Consider the following 18,264-nt stretch of genomic DNA (forward strand, 5'->3'; position numbering starts at 1 on the left):
TGAACACCTCATCGTGTTTTAGCTACTGCCCCAACTCTTTCTTCCCATGCAAAGCTAAAGAGTTAAGCTCTAGTTACTCACCTGTTACTCTATCTATCTATCTATCTATTTATGGCTGCCTTGCTGTGCGTGGGCTTTCTCTAGTTGCACCGAGCGGGGGCTACTCTTCATTGAGTTGCGTCGACTTCTCATTGTGGTGGCTTCTCTTGTTGTGGAGCACGGGCTCTAGGCATGCGGGCTTCAGCAGTTGTGGCACACAGGCTTCAGTAGTTGTGGCTCGCATGCTCTAGGCGCAGGCTCAGTAGTTGTGGTGCATGGGCTTAGCTGCTATGGGGTATATGGGATCTTCCCAGACCAGGGATCGAACCTGTGTTCCCTGCACTAGCAGGTGGGTTCTTAACCACTGTGCCACCAGGGAAGCCCTCACCTGTCACTCTTTCTCAGTTGAATCCAATCTGTTCCTATCACACCACCAAACTGACCCTTGTTAAGATCATCAGCGACTTCCAGATTTTTGAATTAAAAAACAAATACTTTTTCTGCCCATATCTTGCCTAAGCTTCCAGCAGGATTTAAAAAGCTGAAATACTCCTTTGTTCTTAAAACACTTCTCTCCTGGTTTCTGACACTCTACACTATACCTCTCATTTCTCTGGATATTCTTACTCAGCTACCCTTGCTGGCTGGCTATTCTCCCTTTATCTAAACTTGAAGACTGAAGTTTCTCAGCACTTACACTTATCTTTCTCCTCTTCCTTCTCTTCACTTTTCCATCCATTCCTCTGACTTCAGTTACCATCTACAGACAAATGATTCCCCAAATCTACATATCAGGTCTACATTTCTCCTCTGAGCTCCAGACTCATGTGTAAAACTTTCATATTTGACATCTCTACTTGGATGTCACACAAGTATATCCATATAAACATACCCAACATAATTCATAATTTTCATTTCCAAGCCTGCGATACTTCCAAGGTTCCCATTCTCAGCAAACAGCCTTTCCACCAACCCAGAAACCTAGGAACTGTGTATCTTCTTTCTCCTTTCCCATTTTCAAAACTGCCAGATTCTGTGGATTCTAACTTTGTTCCATTCCCAATGTTTGAACCAGTTTCTCACGGCTATCCTTGCGTCCATTCTTGTCACATCCCTCAAAGATTGGTCATACAGAGTGCTGGGATGATGAAATGACTTTTTAACGCAAATGTGATGACTGTCAGATACTCTCCAATCACATCCTTAATACCATCAATTATTTCTCAATGTCCAGTAAAGGACGTACTATGCTCTCTCCAACCTCTATGTCTTTTCAAATGCTGAGTCCTTTGAATTGAATGATCTTCTGCACCCCACTCTCTCTTTTTCTGGCTAACAGTCTATTCATTTTTTAGATTCAGCTAAAAAATCAACAACTCAGGGAAGCCCTCTCTAACCTTCCAGACTAAGGCAGAATCCCTTTCCTCCATGTTTCCATAGCACTTGGTATTTATTCAAAGCACTATGAATATCTATAACTATTTTCTTAAATACTTAAAATTATTTAATAAATAGAAACATTTAATAGAGATGCCATATACCCAAATTGTGCTGATTCTTGTAACATACATTATTTCATTTAACCCTTAGAACAACCTTGAGAGGTTGTCAGACTTACCATATTTCTCTTCTTGCTAGACTATAAGCTCCATGAGAATGGGGAACCGTATTCGTATCGTTTACTATTCCATTCCAATACCCAGCCAGGAATACCTTAAGTGCTCAATAAATACTTGTTGACTGACAGCAGTTTTCAAACACACAAACCACAACAAATAGCCTCCAACTGGCTTACCTAGTAAATCAGGTTATATAAATGTTCTATTTTGTATGGTTTATAGTGAAAGAAGTGGCTTTATGTCAAATCACACCTGGTTTCAAAGCCTTAATTTTCCATTTGCTAAGTGTGTAACATATATTAGCCAAGTCATTTGGATTCTCTGAGATTTATTTTCTTCATTTCTAAGATGTGGTAATTTTACTACCTCTCAGAGTTGTTCTATGGATTAAATGAAATAATGTATATTAAACCTAATACAATTTCTGGTATATAATACTTACTAAATAAATGAAAGCTATCCTTATTAAGAAATGTCTGACTTTGTGAATTCATTTGTTCAGTACTTTGTCATTCCATTGGGTTCTGATTTGTATGGTTTCTGTAAGCAATCAGCAGGATTATTATCTTGTTAATCTGTATGTAATATCACTTTTTTCTCCAGCAGCTTTTAAGATTTTTCTCTTTATCATTAGTTTTTCACAAGTTAATCATGGTGTGCCTTGTGTAATTTTCCTTATGTATAGCCTGTTTGGGATTTATTAAGATATATATTTTTTCATCATATTGGGAAATTTTTGTGACCATTATTTAATCAAATAATTTTCTGCCCCAATCTCTCTGATTTCTTTTTAAGTACTCTGATTACATGATATCATCCCACAGGTTACTGAGGCTATATTCTTTCCATGACCCACACTCCCAATATACACACACGCACACATTTTTTCTTTCTAAGCTTCAGTTTGGATAGTTCTATTGTTATGTAGCACCTAATCTGTTAAGTCCAACCTGTGTGAATTTCTGCTTTAGATACTATATATTCCAACTCTAGAATTTTCACTTGATTTATTTCATAGCCTCCATTTATCTCCTCTTAATTATGTTTTCCTTTAAATTCTTAAATACATTTATAATAGCTGCTTTAAAGTTTGCTAATTTTATCATCCCTATTAGCTTTGGTCTATTTTCTATTGAATGCTTTTCCTGCTAATTATTCAGTTTTCTTATTAAAAAGACATCAGGTGAGACTGAGGATAGAGGAGACGGTACTGAAAGTCTGAAGAGAGAACATATTAGATTGTAGTCTAAGAGAGTGAAACAACAAATAGACTAGGAGTAAATGAAATGATGTTATCCAGAAGAAAATGAGAGTAAGAAAAAAACAATCTGTGGAAATCACAGTTTAAATACCTTCAAGGAGTTTCAATGAAATGTTTAGATTTTTTTTGAGGAGGAGGTTTTGAAATAACAGATAAAGCATCTATTTTAAGTAATTTCTGTAATTATGTAATTTTCAGTAAGAAACTGAAAAGAACTCAAAAGTAAATAGAAGAAAGTGTGATCACTGTACACAAATGGAATTGCCATTAGATATCTGCAGATATCTAGCCACAGAGAATACAGGGGTTGCCTTTCTATCTATATTCTTCATGGTAAGACTGAGTTTGCTGAAACTATGTGGCCCAGACACTCAGACTAAGAACTCCAGTTTCACAAAAATGCTTCAGGGCCTTTAATGATTCCCTGACCCCTAATCAAACTTGCTAAAAGAGTATTACCTCTAGTCTTCCTTTCACAAATCCAGGAAGCAAATCATCATCAGTTTGGACTTTAGTTCAAAGTTGACTAGAAATTTCAAGAAATTTCAAGAACTTTAGAAGTAAATAATTTGGAGAAGTACAACAAAAACAGTAACAAAAATGTGGTCCACCTGGCCTTTATCTTGAAGCAGAGTATTCTCTTGGCTCAAATTTCCTCAGTTCATGGACCAATCTGGTCTTACCCTCTCTCTGCACCCATCTCCCCACCCCAAGGCCATGTGATAAAAGAATTAACAGGAAAGACATACTGCAAATTATTCTTTCTTATAAATCCTCTCCCCAACAATCTGCATACAAAAAACATTAAATAATCTCTAAGCATGATAAGTAAGGAGGATGTAAGAAGTAGTTTAAACATCTCTGAAATTTGGGGGCTTGTTTTGCTCAGTATGAAGCTCTAACCTTTGTCACTGCAACAACATTCAGATGTGATTATGAGGAAAGTCCTTTGACAAAACTATAAAAATATAACCTCTCAAAGATTAAAACCATGCACGGCTGTTATACCAGTAATATTATAAAACACGTAGCAACTTCATACCAGAATATTAGTGCTTAAGAACTTTTGTTACCTGAAAATGACCCCTTTCAGAGCAAGGAGAAACATGTCCTAAACCCATCCCAGAGTTTTAATGGAGAATTTGAAATTTAAAATAACAGACACACAAGAAAGTGTTATATGTTAGAAAGAGCCATTCCTGTCATAATGTTCTAACTTATTTTACCAGATCTAAAGAAGTGAAGACAAATTCTGATATCCTATTAGCTCAGGAAAAATTGTATTTCCTACAAAAAGCAGGCCACAATTGAGGTCAGTAAAAAGTAAGTAAAAGCTGGAGGCCACCTGTGACCCAGGACCCAGATTTCCACTCTGATTATACCTGCGGCATCATGATCATCATGCATTTAAACTCTGACAATGATAAAGGTAAAACTTGAGATTGGAGCTGCCCAATAGAAATATCATGTGAGCCACATATATAATTTAAAATTTTCCAGTAGCTACACTTTAAAAGTTTTTTAAAAAGGTAAACTTACCTTTAATAGTGTATTTTATTTAATATAATACATCCACAGTGTGATTTAAATATCAATGTAAAAATTATTACAGAAGTAGTATACTTTTTTAATACAAAGTCTTTGAAATCTGGAGTATATTTTATACTTAAAGCACATCTTGATTTGGACAAGCCACAATAGCCACATGTGGCTACCAAACTGACAGGCAGTTCTAGGGTATGTGGAGAACTTCACTGAAGAAACTATTCCCAGATACAAACTAAATTGTTAGGACACTGGATAAATTACCCTTATGAAAGCATTAACCAGTCTCATCAACTTCCTTCACATGAGAGAGCATCTTTCTCTTCCAAAGACTTTTGTTTATCTTCACCAGTAAATTGAAAAATGTGTAAATTCATTAAAAAAATTAACCATTATCAGCTGAAAAATGTTTAGCTCATTAATAACAAAAGGATCACGGCTAAAACTCACTATAAAATAGAATCTGTGACAACAGAGGTGTATTTCAAGTAAAATTTTAATTTGTTGTTCAGTTATATGCTGAACTCTGCTTTAACTCTAGTTTAGATTTCTACTAAAGGCACTAATTGTTAGAAAAGTAATCCTGTAAACTATCTGATTTTACTTGTTAAGAGAAATATGTAATGGAATTGTACTGTTTCTATGACACTGGGTCCCAAATTCTTGTCATACACTTTTAGTAGAAATTCAAGATTTCAACTCATTCAAGTTCAGAGATATGATAAAATGTCTATTAATTAGAGCATTATATTCATTTTAAGAAACAGAGCTAAGGTCTTCTTGTTAGGTACTACTTTTAGAAATATTATGTATATATATATGTATTATGTATTTATGTATGTATAAATAAATACACACACACACACAGAAGTAAAATTATATTTCAACTGTCTGAAATAGATACTATTATGTGGTTTGTTTTTCTATATTTATATTTACATATATGTAAATTGTGGGTACATATATTATCTATAGAAATTAAAATATGAAAAGAAATTATGTAATTATATAATTATGCTTTGCATCACTTGTCACACTAAGTGCCAATATGGGGACTGGTGGTTAATTCATTTTTGTCACAGATTGTGATGTTTCAATGTAGTGAAGGCCACAGCTAACCATTTTCTATCCTCTAGCAATAAACATTAAAATAAAAACAGCTTCCAATATTACTGTTCCTTCCAATTCCCACTCAATTTATTGTAATTTCATCCCTTAAGACAAAAACTTTGTAAACTGCTGTAGCAAAACTATTCCCATTCCCAAACTCCTGAAGTTGGAAGCAGCAGAAAACAGAAGGTAGGCCCGTGTGTGTATAAAACTATTGTTAGGCAAAATCACCTGCATTAAAAAGCAGAATTAATTAATTAGCCAACCAAATAAATATTTATGTCTGGTGCTGGATTTATCAAAGATAAGCAATATCACCCTTACCTTAAAGAAGCTTACAGAATGGAGATGACAGGTAACAAATGGTTTCAAATCATGATGAAAAATTGAAAGTTTTGTTCTTAAAGGCAAAACCTGTATAACTTTTCTAAACAAAATAATCATAACACAAACCTCTCACAACCCTTCAAACTATATAGAGATGGGATTCACTTCAGCTCAATTAAGTAGAATTCTTTTTTTTCTTGTATCAGATGCCTACTTTTATTACACCTGCACCCAATCCAGTACAAATAGCAAATGAATTTCTTCATTTCTTCATTTCCATATTTTCTGTAAGAGTCGCAATTGTGAATTCACTAGCAACTTGACAGCTAGGTTGCTAAAGAGAACTTAAATTCCTCAGGGAAAGAAACTGTTAATGGTATCTTAAACTAAAGCCCCCAATATACTATCCTGGTCTTGCACTCCTCCTTCTGCTTTTTGAAAAGATTATACTTTAAATAAACTTCCTCAGGTATTTGCACACATTTCAGTCCTCCTAAAACACAGGACTTCAAATTTTATTATCTTGGGCAGAAGTAGTCTGATAATATCAACTCAGATTTGATCCTAAATCCCAGGGAGCTGTTGATGACCTATGCAGCTACAGCTGTGAGTAGTTAAGCCATTTCCTTTTCAGTGAATAATTCTGAAATGGGTTTACTGCCTAGTATTAACTAAATGGGGACGTAAAGAAAGAAAAAACAAAACTGTAAATCCATATGCTGCACTACAGGATACGCTGTCTCACCTACTTTTAAACCCCTCAGATCTGGTCATACAGTGCTCTTAAAAAATTGTGTTATTTCTAAGAATGGCCAGGCAAAAGCACTCATGTCTCAAGGTAAAGGTTCTGGTGTGTGTGGGAGGGGTATGACACACTGTCACTCACTACATCCTCTACACATACACTCAGATTACCATTCACTTCAGTTAGCTGTCTAAAGTTTTTCCTTAACAAAAAAAATAATTTTTTTTTAACCAAGAAATTTCTCCTCTATATATTCCTAAAAATAAAATTGCTGAGTCCAAATGAGACATGGTCTCCCCTTCCTGAAATTTACCAATATAATGTTTAAAACATGACTGAGCTCTAAATGAGTAAAACTAAATACAGTCTTAAAATTGCCACACAATTCTCGACTTTGCCAATACTCCTTTGAATCATCAGGCTGACTTCTCTCCTCGGTTCTGTCAACATCTTGGTTTCCCTCCACCCCCTTCCACCTCCCTGACAGCATTACTTGTGCTAAGGAAGCTGATGATAAGAAATCTGACCCCACATCCTTTGAGAAGGCATTCATTCATTTCAGCTATTATGGAGCCAAGAATGGCTCAGGACTGATAAACAGGGAGGAAGATGGGATGGGGATTATAACTGACATTTATGCTGGAAGTTTATTATTACTCTCCTTTTACACAGGAGGAAGTTTAGAACAAATTAAAAGTGATACTGTTAGTAACTAGCAAGGCTATGCACATTCAGCTTATTTTAAAAATAAAAATGACTGCTTTCTGTGAATATAAAATGATACATAGTATTGTAAACGATTTTGACACAATACTGATTTACATTAATTAGAAAGTAAAAATTAACAAAATGATGGCCCTGTTAACATTTTTGGGAACAATCTTCCAGATCATTGTACATTGTTTCACATAAAATTTGTGTTATTTATGACTGTTTTATAACCTATTGATACTTTTATTTCTCAGTAATTATGGTGTATAGATTTCTTTTACTGTTAATACATATAGTACACATCACCATTTTAATAGTTGTTTATTATTTTGTTACATATAACACATATGTAATATTTAATCCTCAAAGCAACCCTTAAGATAGGTGGGTACCATTAGTCTTATTTTAGAGATTCAACCTATAAAAATCCTGCAACAAACTTTTTTTTTTTTTTTTTTTCAGTACACGGGCCTCTCACTGTTGTGGCCTCTCCTGTTGCGGAGCACAGGCTCTGGATGCGCAGGCTCAGCGGCCATGGCTCATGGGTCCAGCTGCTCCACGGCATGTGGGATCTTCCCGGACCAGGGCACGAACCCATGTCCCCTGCATCAGCAGGCGGACCCTCAACCACTGCGCCACCAGGGAAGCCCCTGCAACAAACATTTTAAACTAACATCTTGGATTGTTATATCCTAGGATAAATTCCTAGTGGGACAAAAGGTGATCACTTGAAGTTTTTTTGTTACATATTAACTACCTTCTAGAAAGGTTATGCTAATTTATGCCCACAATCACTTTTATCTACATATATTTTCAAAAGTATAATATGGAAATATATGATATTGAAAAAAATGTAGAATGCCTTCTAGAAATGTCCAAGAAAAACATGGCATAGGTCAAATCTCATGCCATTGTGCTGTCTATATATATTCTTTTGCTATCTTGGAATATGAAATTCAGGATCCTAAATGTCTGCTATACACTTAATTACCAAATTAAAAATAATCTCTATTTTCTTGAAAAGCCTTTCTCCTTTATTCTTGTCCTTACTAGGAGATCATATAGGTTTAAAAAAAAAAAAAAAAAAAAGGAAAACACCCAGAGTTTTTAGAGACCGCATGCAGTTCAGGAGTGAACTAAAGAACAAGAGATAATGAGAAGCAAGACTGGAACTAGGGCAGATTCAGACAGAATAGCCTTCGCATTAGTAGCCCCGTTGGCCCCCCAAAGAGCCCCTCTGACATTAGAATGCTCGTTTCATCTTGTTACACTATTTGAACATGCTATTTAGAGATTCATTCAGGCAATAAATATCCCTGGAGGCAGAGAGAGAATGGGGATTAGGAACTTTTCTTTGGTGGGTGTTGAGGGAAGGTAGGAAAACCTGTAATATCTGGAATGTGGAAGGAACACGGGTGGGAAATTAAAAGGTGGGAGGCACCATGATGTAGTAGGAAAAACATGGGCTTTCAAAATAGACTGGGTGATCATTTCATAATATATACAGATATCAAATCATTATGTTGTACACCTAAAATAAAACATTATACGTCAGTTACACCTCAATTTAAAAAAGGGCTTAAACAATTTCAGGCAAACAGTAGGCAGATTATAACAGGATCATATCTATTCATTCTGTGAGAGGGACTTGGAAATAACTTATGAGCATTTAGGTTCCCACACAAAAACTCCCACACAAGTGATACTTTGGAGATCTTGACCTCTTAAATCCATACAGCAAAAGAGGAACTGGACTTTTTTTAACTCTAGAACTACTTCATTCTGTGGTTTGAGTCTTTGGATAGTTTTTTCTTTCTTTTTTGGGGGGCTGTGGTTTGGGAAAGCAGAGGTAGGATATGGACACAGTTTTTAAAATGACTCACTACATTTCCTAGGTTGTATGTATATATAATTGGATAGATAGATAAGATACTTGTGGCAGGCAGAATAATGACCCCCCAAAACGTGTATGTCCTAATCCCTATAACCTATGAATATATGTTAGGTAACATGGCAAAGATGAGTTAAGGTGGCAGATGGAAATAAGTTTGCTAAACAGTTGCCTTTAAAATAAGGAGATTTCCCTGGCTTATCCCAGTGGGCCCAATGTAATCATAAGCGTCCTTGAAAGTGGAAGAGAGTATCAGAAGAGGGAACTGAGAGATGGCAGCATGGGAACTCAGCCTGACATTGGTGGCTCTGAAGATAAAGGGAATGGGGATGAGCCAGGGAAATCAAGTAGCCATTAAAGATGGAAAACGTAAGGAAATGGATTCTCCCCTGGAGCCTCCAGAAGAGAATGTGCCTTACTGACACTTGATCTTTGCCCAGTGAGATCAGTGTCAGACTTCTCATCTACAGAGCTGTAAGATAATAAATTTGTGTTGCTTTAAGCCATTAAAAAAAAAAAAAGGGGAGACTTCAAAGTATAATTATACTTAGTTAAAACTTCCAATTGGGCTTCCCTGGTGGCGCAGTGGTTGAGAGTCCGCCTGCCGATGCAGGGTACACGGGTTCGTGCCCCAGTCTGGAAAGATCCCACATGCCGCGGAGCGGCTGGGCCCATGAGCCATGGCCGCTGAGCCTGTGCGTCCAGAGCCAGTGCTCTGCAATGGGAGAGGCCACAACAGTGAGAGGCCTGAAAAAAACTCCCAGTTAATTGATAAGAAGATTTTCTTATTTTTTCATATTCTTAGTTTCCTCATGTGTAAAACAGTGCTCATCATAGAACCTCTCTAATGAAGTTGATATAAAAATTAAAAAAAAAAGGAATTGACAGACTGGAGTGCACATCTGCACGTCTCTTCTCATCCTATGTGTGGCCTCTGCGAAGTTATTCTCACTTTATTTCTGGAGCTTCAGCTTTCTCATCTGTAAAAGGACAGGTACTGGACCACTATATCTAACATATTCTTTAGCTCAAACATTCTGATCAGACTTTATTGTACAAATAAACTCTAGAAGTCATTAAAACAGCTACAATTTATCCAACAATTTCTAACATTTAAAACATAAAATTATTGACCCATATGATCCACATGATTACAATTAGCATTAGAAGATAACTTTAGGGCCTGATTAAAGCATTAAATATTTCATGGAAAAGTGGGCAAATCTGATATGTCGACTTTGTCTAAACTGGTTTAGCTCTAGACTGGGTTTAATGTATGAAATCGTTACATATACTATCAATATCTAAAATGAGCAGGGGCAAATGAGTATTATTTTTCAATTTTAATTTATTTCAAAGGTTAATTAAAGTAAAACCAGTGTTGGACCTAATTTTTATATCTACATAATATTAAGTTTTTAAAAATATATCTTAAAAAATAAGCAGTTAATATCCAGTCAAAACAAATGATTTCCAGATCAATGTTAATGCCATACTTCTAAATTCTCTGTTAACATAATTATGAACTCTGTTATAATCTGTTTCTTTTGCTTACTAAACTTCCCATTAATTGCAAAGACATTAAAATAAATATGTTACTAACGTCCCATGCTTTTCCTCAACTGCTTAAACTGCTGTTTTGAACCCCAGTGACCTTTGTGGGTATTAATAATAAATGTACTGACAGTTTAAATCGCTGATCTAGTAACAAAATACCCAAGGGTACTTATATATATTTGTAAACCGAGATAGGACAATTAAGAGTAAATACAGTGAGATTATTAATAATTTCAACTATTTTAAGGACCACTTACATGTAAAGTAATTTACATTGTATTAAGTTATATAAAAAAACTAAATAGATACAAGTTATTTTACATAGCTTCTGTAAATATTTGCTGAAATAACTGTGTTGGAAGATCAGTACATTAGCCAGGGTTTTTTAAAGGGGATTTAGCAGGGATTTTAAAGATAAATCAGTTTAAGAAACATTTCCAGAAGAGTGGGAAAGGTTAAGAGTACCCACCAGGGATGCTGAGGGACCCCAAATCTAGAAACTATAGGAAGCTATTACTGCTTAGGAGCTTGAAGGAGTAAGGGGGAGGAGACAGTTCTATCAAAACCTAAATAAAGCTGAAGCTGCTGGGAAGGTAGGGTGGCTGCTCAAAGCACAGGAAATCTAGCCACAGTGACACAGCCAATGCTAGAACCGTAGTGCTACACAGGATGGGAGAGGAAAGACATATCCTGACTTCTTTCTCCTCCCATCATCTAATCTCCTCTTGATGCTTTTCACTGAACTCAATGGAATGGAAGTCAGGGCTACACAGTCCACAGGGGTCACCTCGCCCTCCCTTTCATGTAGAGATATACATATGCAACACTGATAAAGGCAAGAGTAGATCTGGGGAGTGGGAGGAAAACAATCAGAACAACTGCTATTTCTTAATACTGTTTGATAAGAATCACTTTAGTATCCTTCTGGAGAATATCCCTAACCCTCTTCATCATCCAAATACATTACCACAAAGGCTTTGGTATATTCTATCCACAATACCATTGATGGTCAGTTTGGTAAAGTCTGACAAAGCTTACAGATAGAAAGCCTGGAGGTTAGTTACTACATGCAGGTTAATTGCCAACAAATAAAAAAATTGGTCTCATGTTACCTATCCAAATCAGTAGATAGCTAGATGATCTGTTTAGATGGATCTAACTAGCTTGTTTTCATAACAGTTTTGTCATTGTGGTCTGGGTTTGTTTACAAGCCAAGCTGTTCCTTTAATTCTGTTCTTCCCTTGTGCTTTTGGTTTCATACCTAAGAATCCATTGCCAAATCCAAAGTCATTAAGATTTATCCCCAAGTTTTTGTCTAAGAGTTTTATGATTTTAGCTGTTATATTTAGATCATTGATCAATTTTAAGTTTTGTATATGGTGTGAGGCAGGGGTCCAACTTCATTCTTTCCACGTGGATATCCAGTTGTGCCAGCTTGAAGAGTTTACTATTTCCCAACTGAACAGTCTTGGCCACTGTTGAAATTCAATTGGCCATATATTCATGGGTTTATTCCCAGACTCTCAATCCTATTCCATTAATCTACATACAGTCTATCTTGATGCTAGTACCACACTGTTTTGATTACTGCTTTGCAGTAGGTTTTGAAATCAGCAAAGTATAAGTCCTCTACCTGGTTCTTCTTTTACATATCGTCTTGGCTCTTTGGGGCCCCTTGTGTTCCATATGAAGCTGAGGATCAATCTTTTCATTTCTGCAAGAACATTGTTGGAATTTTGACAGGGATTACATTTAGCCTGTAGTGTGCTTTGGGTGGTACCTACATCTTAACAATAATAGGTCTTTCAATCCATGAACACAGGATATCTTTCCATTTATTTAGGTCTTCTTTAACTTCTCTCATGAATGTTTTATAGTTTTCAATGTACAAGTATTTCACCTCCTTGGGTAAATTTACTACTAAGTATTTTATTCTTTTGGATGTTATTATAAGTGAAATTGTTCTCTCAATTTCATTTTCTGATTGTTCACTGCTGGTATATGGAAACACAATCTAAAATAATTTGAGTGCTACCAAGGAAACAGAACAGCCAGACTGTGACTTAACATTTGACCAAGTACCACACTGCTTTTTTCTAGAACACTTGATGCAAAAGTGGTCGAGCAGCTAATTTTCAATAGAATTCTCTATAATGCTTCAACTTTCCCTTCATGATTTTCTTCATTAATTCATTTCTTCTTCTCTAACATAAATTTAAAAACTGATTGCTTCAATGCCCAATGATTCCATGAGGCTGGCAGTTAGGATATGCTCAGTTCAACTGCCATATTAAAGTAGACTTTCATGTGAATTGCTGAGTAAATGAAATACAATAAGTCTAATTTTTCACTTGATTCCATGAGATAAGCAAAGTAAAAAGCTCTAGCAAACTTCCTAATACATTTTCTTAATTCTTTTGCAACAAATAGTGATTTCAGAAATATTTACTAAAGGATGAGTAAAAAAATACTATCGGGGTAATTGTATATATAGCACAATGGAAAAGTGTGCCTCATATAACGATTATTTGGAAACAGGGATTAAAACTTCCTGTAGGAGCAGGGGGGATGGAAAGGGCATTTAATCCAAAACATGACACTGGATCCATCTGAGACACACTACAGTGTGCTTTCTTGTTGCTTTACAAGTTTTCTAATAGCAGTTCCTGAATATCACCATAGAAGTAGATCTGAATCCCAGCTCTGAAACCGAGGAGTTATATGGTTTTGTGAAATTAATTTAAGGCCTTTGAACCCCCATTTTCTCATTGAAGGTTGTTTGAGAATTAAATATGCACATATTTAAAGCATGCAGCACTAAACCAGAGGTTTGCTGTTATACTGCACTTCCTTCACCCAATAAGTAAGCCAGAATACAAAAAACAGGCCTACCTGAAGAGAGTCTCCATGGCTAACATTTACCTCATAGAATGCCTCTTAGTTTTTTTTGTTTGTTTGTTTTTTTGCCGTTCGCGGGCCTCTCACTGTTGTGGCCTCTCCCTTCGCGGAGCACAGGCTCCGGATGTGCAGGCTCAGCGGCCATAGCTCATGGGCCCAGCCGCTCCATGGCATGTGGGATCTTCCCAGACCGGGGCACGAACCCGTGTCCCCTGCATCGGCAGGCGGACTCTCAACCACTGGGCCACCAGGGCAGCCCCATGCCTCTTAGTTTTAACACCCACATCTCAGGGAGTATACATCTCTTAATCCAACATTTTCCAGTGGATGTTTATACAGGAAAAGTTCTCTACTTAAATTTCTCAAACGTAATATAACATTTTAAATGAAAGGATGTATGAGGCGAAAGTCTCATGTTACAGCCCAAATACAAGTGGTGGAAAGGGCAGATCATGTGTAGACATTATGAAAGCCCTCAGAGTGTCAACCAAGCAACTTTTCCTTAACAGCTACATTTGATTGTTAGGTAGGCAGGAAGCACGGTTTAAGCATTTTACATCCTAACATCATAATTTGCTAGTTTAAAAACATTCCATTATATGGACTTAGCAGGTTTTAAGAAACTGGTTGGGCATTTTTGGGAAATGGGCTCCTGGTTAGCATTTTCAAGTAGGATACCTCGCTTTCTAGGATGTTAAGTGTTAGGTAGGAAATGCCTGAATACTAAAAAGGTATTCTAACATCAACAAGGCATTTTTAGTTTAACTGCAAAAAAAGCTCACGTCATGTAATTTTTAAGTCATCTTATCTCTTTAATTTTATTTTCTAAGGAAAGGGTTTGTTTTATTTATACTTCCCAGGGCTTTTTCCCTCAAGAGAAAATGGTATCCAACAGCATACAGTAGGTACTTAGTAAATAGGAACGACTTATATTTAACCTATTCTATTACATATATTTGTATTGTTATACATTTCTATGTCCAGTATCATACCTATAAGATGAACTTTTCCCATGTGTAGTCTGTTGATTTATCTTTTCAACTCTACTAACATATGGACTAACATATAGAGGTAGCCATGTTCTTAGTACTGTTATATACATAATTTATCGAATGTCCTGTGGTAAAATTTGCTGTGACTATAAAAGGTGTTCAGCTTACCCTGTAGAGATTATAGAGATGATGATTATAGTAACAGTTAACATTTACTGAGTCATTATCTGTTAAATGCTGTTTTATAAACATCATTTTATACTGATAGGAGCAGCATAATCTACAAGTACGTATTAACACTATCACAATTTTACATATGAGACGATATTGCCCAGGGACAAACAGTTACTAAATTGTTTGTTTCTTTCTGGGGAGTGGGTTGTTAAATATTTATCGGCATACCACTAGTGGAACTAGGCAAAGAATTATCAATAAATTGATTTTTTTTTCTTTTCTTAAAAAGTAAATCAATACCCATTGAGATTTCTATCATAAATAAATAAGTCAGGGCATTCTCTGCAACAGATTATAATATTTGCTTTGTATTTTTTTGCTATTTTACTTTTGTTTCATCAACTTTGTCTTATTTAGGATTATAATTTTCCAGTATACCAGGCAGTAATAAGTAGTATAGTTTAGTGGTGTGGATTAGACTATAAACTTCACAATCAGATAGTCTTGGTTCAAATCTCACCTCTAAACACTGGTTCGTAGTGATTGACAATTCCCATGGTAGACATACCCCAACATGGGTACTGACTGTTTAAAACTGATTTGTAACATTCGTGAAAAAATTTAAAGCAGCTCCTGCAAACTGGTAAGAGCCAGTTCTAGCACATCACTTGGTCCAACTCTAAATGCATCCAAATCAACACAAGGTATTACTTGAAATACAGTTTTAAGTAATGATTACTGTGTCGTGTAAATTTCTTTAAACCCCATGAAATATTCATGATTGTAGCATGTGGCGTCACTCACTCAAAGGCGAGAAATGAGATTTTATAAAGTTTCCCATAAGCAAAAGAACATGTTAAAGAGCATAAAAAGACAAGTTACAGACTGAGAGAAAATATTTGCAAGGTACATATCCAACAAGCAACTTGTATTTAGAATATATAAAGAATTCTCAAAACACAACAGCCAAATAACCCAACTAGAAAATGGGGAAAAGATACGAAAAGACATTTTACCACAGAGAAGATATTAAGGGCAAATAAGCACATAAAAAAAAAGTGGGCCACTAGGCAAGGACATCAGGAGGAACTAGAAAAGGCAAGGAAACAGATTCTCCCCTAAAGCCTCCGGAAAGGAATGCAGCCCTGCCATCGGCTTGATTTTAGCCAGTGAGATACATATTAAACTTCATACCATGTGACCCAGCAATTGCACCCTTGGGCACAAGGAAATGAAAACTTCTATTCACACAAAAATCTTTATACGGATGTTCATAGCAGCTTTATTCATAAGAGCCCAAATCTGGATATAACCTAAATGTCCTTGGACAGGTGAATGGCTAAACAAACTCGGATATATTCATATGGTGGAATACTACTCAGCAATAAAAAAAGTTACAACCATTGATACATACAACTTGGATGGATCGCAAGAATATAATGCTTACTGGTAGAAGCCAATCTCGAAAGATTACATATTTGCTCTATGATTGTAGTTATATGACATTTTTGAAATGACAAAACTGTGGAGATGGACACAGACTTGTGGTTGCCAAGGGACAGAGATGAAGGGAAGAAGGGAATATTCAACAATAAAGGAGTATACAAGAGAATTCTTTGTGGTGATCCAAAATACAAGGCTGTATCTTGACTGTAGCAGTGATTACATTAATCTATAAATGGGATCAAACAGTGCTGAACTATACACACACAAATACACATGCAAATGCACAAATACAAATGAATGCATGTAAAAACTGGTGAAAACTAAATCAGGTCTGTAGTCTAATTAACACTATTAAACTCACGACAATGTCCTGGTTTTAATATTGTTCTACAGTCATATGAAATGTCACATTTGGGGGGAGGTAGTGAAAGGTTCCTGGGATTCTATGTACTATTTATTACAGCCTTCTGTAAATCTATAATTATGCTAAAATAAAAAGTTAAAAAATAAGAGGGAAGAGAAAAATGATCCACTGCGTATAAAATTAAGATAATTAGAATAGATATTTAATACATAAACTCTCATCCTTTTATATTTCTGTGTTTATATGTTTTTTAATATGTTGTATAATGTACTTGTATATAATTTATAAATAAATAAGCATATACTGGTGGTTCATGCTAAAAAGTAAAAAAGTTTACCTTTTAGAGACCAATGCTCTGAAGTATTATTAGCATACCTTTCGTAAACAGTGAAAAACAAAATGTAATATAGTATTCTGACACATTATCTCCAGAATATTAACCAAGCATTAAACAGTAAAAGTAAGAAATACAAAAAATAAATTTGAAAAAATGTTAAGTAGAAATAGAATAAGCACCAGCAATTCTGGCAACTAGTCATTTATGTTGCTTCTCTCTGGAAAAGACTTTAGCAATCCTAACACACTTTCAATCAGCTGTAAAAACCCTTTGTACGCTCATCTAATTTATGGATGTTATTGATGTTATTACTGTTATTATTATTTACATATTCTTATTCATTCTTTTTAGACAATCTGTGACTCGGGATTAACCCTACCAACAGTTTTGGAGGTTATAAAAACAAATGAAACTAAAACTGAAACAATTTTTGCTCAGCAAGGTATCCTTCCTCTATTACACATACTTGAAGAACCCTGGAAATTAGTTGGTAAAGATTAGCAAATTCAAGCTCCATATATTGGCAGACCATTTTATTATCAAGCAAATAGTCTCTCTGTTCAATTAATAACTAGTGTTTTTACTGCCCTTCTAAAAAAAAAGTACGAATTTATGGTTTTGGAGGGGAACCTGGCAAATGTAGACTGTTGTTTAATATTAGCCGATCAACAGTTAAGCCATAAAGATTCATCTCTGGATTTGTCATTTTTGAGGTACTGTCTTATAGAGTAAGTTGAGAATTATTCATGGAAATTTGTCTTAGGTGAACTTACAGCAAGTGATTAACTGGCTTATGAAATACCTTAAACATTTAAAGTCACTCCCTCAAGTACAAAGATGTTCACACTACAGCTATCCTGGTATTTCCTGATTTGGTAAAGAAAATGGGCAAGGAAAGAGGAAATTTCAAATATATCTTTAATTTTTTTGGTTCTTTAGTTCATGTTATTAAAGTTATCTCATTGTTCCTTCATTGTGAATTCTTAAAAATCTTCCTCTCAGGGGGCTTCGCTCTCTAAACTGTGCTTTTATTTTTTAAAGTTATTTATTTAGTTTTAAAGTTTTACTTTGAAGGTAGAGCATTCACTACAAAAAATATGATTCAAAATCATGGAATGAGAAGCTCACGTGAGGACACTGGATCTTTATTATTACACCGAAACTCGAAGCCTGTGATTTATTTACTTTTTTAAAGTAACTGACACCTTGTCACAGCTACCTTGCCTTGGAGAGGTTAAAAAGTTGTCC

General features: G+C 35.5%; 1 protein-coding gene across 2 annotated transcripts in view; it reads right to left on the reverse strand.

Annotated features, from left to right (window-relative positions):
* Positions 1-18,264, reverse strand: part of AFG2A (AFG2 AAA ATPase homolog A) — a 343,293-nt gene that overhangs the window by 89,938 nt on the left and 235,091 nt on the right. The window lies entirely within an intron of this gene.

This window comes from Stenella coeruleoalba (genome assembly GCF_951394435.1).
Source record: "Stenella coeruleoalba genome assembly, chromosome: 4".
Classification (NCBI taxonomy): Eukaryota; Metazoa; Chordata; class Mammalia; order Artiodactyla; family Delphinidae; genus Stenella; species Stenella coeruleoalba.